Source organism: Taudactylus pleione, unplaced genomic scaffold (genome assembly GCF_031769625.1).
Source record: "Taudactylus pleione unplaced genomic scaffold, aTauple2 ptg000451l, whole genome shotgun sequence".
NCBI classification, from domain to species: domain Eukaryota; kingdom Metazoa; phylum Chordata; class Amphibia; order Anura; family Myobatrachidae; genus Taudactylus; species Taudactylus pleione.
In genome coordinates, this window is record NW_028284853.1 from 4,022,911 (window position 1) to 4,028,708 (window position 5,798).

The window sequence follows — 5,798 nt, forward strand, 5'->3', positions numbered from 1 at the left end:
CCACTTTGTGTCATAACATAAGGGACTACTGTGTGGTGTAATTTGAAAGGTAATTACTGTGTGTGGCACAATGTATTATACAGGTTATTACTGTATATAGCATAATGTGTTACACAGGGCATTACTGTGTGTCGCATAATGTGTTATAAAGGGCATTACTGCGTGTGGCATAATGTGTTATAAAGGGCATTACTGCTTGTGGTATAATGTGTTATAAAGGGCATTACTGCGTGTGGTATAATGTGTTATAAAGGGCATTACTGCTTGTGGTATAATGTGTTATAAAGGGCATTACTGCGTGTGGTATAATGTGTTATAAAGGGCATTACTGCGTGTGGCATAATGTGTTATAAAGGCCATTACTGCGTGTGGTATAATGTGTTATGAAGGGCATTACTGCGTGTGGCATAGTGTGTTATTACTGCGTGTGGTATAATGTGTTATAAAGGGCATTACTGCGTGTGGCATCGTGTGTTATAAAGGGCATTACTGTGCGTGGCATCGTGTGTTATAAAGGGCATTACTGCTTGTGGCATAATGTTTTATAAAGGCCATTACTGAGTGTGGCATAATGTTATGTTATCTAAAAAAAAAGTTATTTCTTTTTTTTTTTTGAGGGGGGGCAACTGGGAACTTTCGCCCTGAGCTCCACAATGTCTAGAACCGGACCTGTATGTATATATATATATATATATATATACGTACAGTATATATACTGTAGCTCAAATTTAACAGACTTTTTATTCTTGATTCTACTAAGTAGGATATAGGTCTGAAAAATATTTGGTTGCATAAACTAAATATTATTAATAGCCTATAAGGACCCCCCTCCCCTATTTGTCTGTGAGATCCTATGGCTTGAGCTGTTAGCATTTCAACCAGGCTGCAAATGAGAAAGTTAGAATGCTAAACAGCCAGGCAATCATGCAAAACAGCCCGGCCAGCATGTTAATCAGAGCGGCAATCATGCAAAACAGCCCAGCCAGCATGCTAAACAGCCCGGCAATCATGCAAAACAGCCCGGCCAGCATGCTAAACAGCCCGGCAATCACGCAAAACAGCCCAGCCAGAATGCTAAACAGCCCGGCAATCATGCAAAACAGCCCGGCCAGCATGCAAAACAGCCCGGCAATCATGCAAAACAGCCCGGCAATCATGCTAACCAGAGCAGATAGCATGCTAATCAGAGCGGCAATCATGCAAAACAGCCCAGCCAGCATGCTAAACAGCCCGGCAATCATGCAAAACAGCCCAGCCAGCATGCTAAACAGCCCGGTAATCATGCAAAACAGCCCAGCCAGCATGCTAAACAGCCCGGCAATCATGCAAAACAGCCCAGCCAGCATGCAAAACAGCCCGGCAATCATGCAAAACAGCCCGGCCAGCATGCTAAACAGCCCGGCAATCATGCAAAACAGCCCAGCCAGCATGCTAAACAGCCCGGCAATCATGCAAAACAGCCTGGCCAGAATGCTAATCAGAGCGGCCAGCATGCTAAACAGCCCGGCAATCATGCAAAACAGCCCGGCCAGCATGCTAAACAGCCCGGCAATCATGCAAAACAGCCCGGCAATCATGCAAAACAGCCCGGCCAGCATGCTAATCAGCCCGGCAATCATGCAAAACAGCCTGGCCAGCATGCTAATCAGAGCGGCCAGCATGCTAAACAGCCCGGCAATCATGCAAAACAGCCCGGCCAGCATGCTAAACAGCCCGGCCAGCATGCTAACCAGAGCAGCAATCATGCAAAACAGCCCAGCCAGCATGCTAATCAGCCTGGAAGTCATGCAAAACAGCTCAGCCAGCATGCTAATCAGCTCGGCAGTCATGCAAAACAGCCCGGCCAGCATGCTAAACAGCCCGGCAATCATGCAAAACAGCCCGGCAACCATGCAAAACAGCCCGGCCAGCATGCAAAACAGCCCAGCCAGCATGCTAAACAGCCCGGCAATCATGCAAAACAGCTCAGCCAGCATGCTAATCAGCCCGGCAATCATGCAAAACAGCCTGGCCAGCATGCTAATCAGAGCGGCCAGCATGCTAAACAGCCCGGCAATCATGCAAAACCGCCTGGCCAGCATGCTAAACAGCCTGGCCAGCATGCTAACCAGAGCGGCAATCATGCAAAACAGCCCAGCCAGCATGCTAATCAGCCTGGAAGTCATGTAAAACAGCTCAGCCAGCATGCTAATCAGCTCGGCAGTCATGCAAAACAGCCCGGCCAGCATGCTAAACAGCCCGGCAACCATGCAAAACAGCCCGGCCAGCATTCTAATCAGCCTGGAAGTCATGAAAAATAGTTCAGCCAGCATGCTAAATAGCCCGGCAATCATGCAAAACAGCCCGGCCAGCATGCTAATCAGCTCGGCAGTCATGCAAAACAGCCCGGCCAGCATGCTAAACAGCCCGGCAATCATGCAAAACAGCCCGGCAACCATGCAAAACAGCCCGGCCAGCATGCAAAACAGCCCAGCCAGCATGCTAAACAGCCCGGCAATCATGCAAAACAGCTCAGCCAGCATGCTAATCAGCCCGGCAGTCATGCAAAACAGCCTGGCCAGCATGCTAATCTTAGCGGCCAGCATGCTAAACAGCCCGGCAATCATGCAAAACAGCCCGGCCAGCATGCTAAACAGCCCGGCAATCATGCAAAACAGCCCGGCCAGCATGCTAATCAGCCCGGCAATCATGCAAAACAGCCTGGCCAGCATGCTAATCAGAGCGGCCAGCATGCTAAACAGCACGGCAATCATGCGAAACAGCCCGGCAATCATGTAAAACAGCCCGGCCAGCATGCTAAACAGCCCGGCCAGCATGCTAAGCAGAGCGGCAATCATGCAAAACAGCCCAGCCAGCATGCTAATCAGCCTGGAAGTTATGCAAAACAGCTCAGCCAGCATGCTAAATAGCCTGGCAATCATGCAAAACAGCCCGGCCAGCATGCTAATCAGCTCGGCAGTCATGCAAAACAGCCCGGCCAGCATGCTAAACAGCCCGGCAATCATGCAAAACAGCCTGGCAGTCATGCAAAACAGCCCGGGCAGCATTCTAATCAGCCCGGCAATCATGCAAAACAGCCCAGCCAGCATGCTAAACAGCCTGGCCAGCATGCAAAACAGCCCAGCCAGCATGCAAAACAGCCCAGCCAGCATGCTAATCAGCCCAGCAATCATGCAAAACAGCCCAGCCAGCATGCTAAACAGCCCAGCCAGCATGCTAATCAGCCCAGCAATCATGCAAAACAGCCCAGCCAGCATGCAAAACAGCTCGGCCAGCATGCAAAACAGCCTGGCCAGCATGCAAAACAGCCCGGCAATCATGCAAAACAGCCCTGCCAGCATGCTAAACAGCCCGGCAAACATGCAAAACAGCCCGGCAATCATGCAAAACAGCCCAGCCAGCATGCTAAACAGCCCGGCAATCATGCAAAACAGCCCGGCCAGCATGGTAATCAGCCCGGCAATCATGCAAAACAGCCCGGCCAGCATGCAAAACAGCTCGGCCAGCATGCAAAACAGCCTGGCCAGCATGCTAAACAGCCCGGCAATCATGCAAAACAGCCCGGCCAGCATGCTAAACAGCCCGGCAATCGTGCAAAACAGCCCGGCAATCATGCAAAACAGCCCGGCCAGCATGGTAATCAGCCCGGCAGTTATGCAAAACAGCCCGGCCAGCATTCTAATTAGCCCGGCAATCATGCAAAACAGCCCGGCCAGCATTCTAAACAGCCCGGCAATCATGCAAAACAGCCTGGCCAGCATTTTAATCAGCCCGGCAGTCATGCAAAACAGCCCGGCCAGCATTCTAATCAGCCCGGCAATCATGCAAAACAGCTCGGCCAGCATGCAAAACAGCCCGGCCAGCATGCAAAACAGCCTGGTCAGCATGCAAAACAGCCCAGCAATAATGCAAAACAGCCCGGCCAGCATGCTAAACAGCCCAGCCAGCATGCTAATCAGCCCGGCAGTCATGCAAAACAGCCCGGCCAGCATGCTAAACAGCCCGGCAATCATGCAAAACAGCCCGGCCAGCATGCAAAACAGCCCGGCCAGCATGCAAAACAGCCTGGTGAGCATGCTAAACAGCCCGGCAATCATGCAAAACAGCCCGGCCAGCATGTAAAACAGCCCGGCCAGCATGCAAAACAGCCCGGCAATCATGCAAAACAGTCCGGCCAGCATGCAAAACAGCCTGGTCAGCATGCTAAACAGCCCGGCAATAATGCAAAACAGCCCAGCCAGCATGCTAATCAGCCCGGCAGTCATGCAAAACATCCCAACCAGCATGCTAATCAGCCTGGCCAACGTGCTAACCGCACTCACTGTCACTCGCCTGCTTTACATTGGCGCTTTACACCAGTGAGATGTGCTGGCATAGAGTAGGGGGCTTTCGGATTGAGCAACAGAGTGCTTCTCAGTATGCTATAAGCTAGAGATGAGAACTGTTTTCAGATAGAGTCTCATGGCAAAACAGGATTTTTTGTCAAAGGTGTGAAGGTGACGGGCCTGAAGGCCATATAATCTTTGGGTTCAGCTCCTGTGACAGGCATTGCACATGCTCAGTACTACTGTACTAGTAACTCTGTGTGGATGTTGCGGTTATTAGAGCAAAACCTGGACTCTAACTTTTTAAGAGGGACGGACTCTGTTTATACGTCTGTTTTAGCTAAGGAGACAGAACAGTTCACAACAGAATATTATTACAGTCCCCAGTTGTTCATCGGGAGCTGCTGTTCCATCACCTAAGGTCTGTTCCATTATCCTAGGGTTGGCTCAGCCTGGGGTAGATGTCCCAAGCCTTGGAAAGAGATAAAGTGGAGAGAGAGAAAGTACCAACCAATCAGCTATTGTCATTTTTCAAACACAGCCTGTAAGGTGCCAGGGGCTGATTGGTTGGTACTTTATCTCTCTCCAAGGCTTGGTACATGTACCCTACCCTATGAGCTAGACTCCCTGTAACTACTATTCTCAGATGGTCAATGGGGGAGCACCAACATTCTGTTATGGGCTGCCTAATATAAGGAGCCAACCACTGGGGATGGGCTGAACATGGGGCAGATTTCCATGGGGCAAATCAGACATAGAATGTAAGAGATGGACAACTGCTGCTGGGGGCATGGAAAGGGTTGAATCATCCTCCATTCATTCTTTATCTGGCTTGGAAGAAGTCGATGTGCTTCCTGTGGACTCTCTTCATGACCAACCATAATATCCTGCCAAACTCAAAAATGACTCTGTTATGTAACCCTGACCCCAAGACTGGTGGCTATAGGTGGACATTGCAGTAGTTTCTAGGTTCTATGTTAACTTTGAGTTATAGGATTCCCTCCTTACTCTTTATTCTCTCCAGAAGCCCCGTGTTGTTGCCATCTACCTGGCAGATCAAAGCCCATGGGATGCCCAGGAGACACCAATCGACATTTACAGCAATCTGTTTGCCATTATAAAATAAACCATGTTAACATGACTATATGGAGCGCATTATACAGAAACAAATGGCACATCCCAGTGCCTGTCATAATGCTGAACGCCATTTGTCTCACTACAATCTGCTCCATCTGCAGGGCTAACCCATCGTAACCTAATAATCCAATTTTATAAAATCCTGTCTGACCTAGCTCTATGCCTATTCAATAAACAGCATTGGAAGGCAAACCTTACTCTCACACTACGCAATCCTCAACAGTTCCTGGCGCCTATCTAATATGCTAAATGAGCGTTCAATCATCCAAAAACAGCTATTCCGGAGGACCAGTGCATTTATTTAGTATCAGGTCTATATAACAATCTCCCATGTAT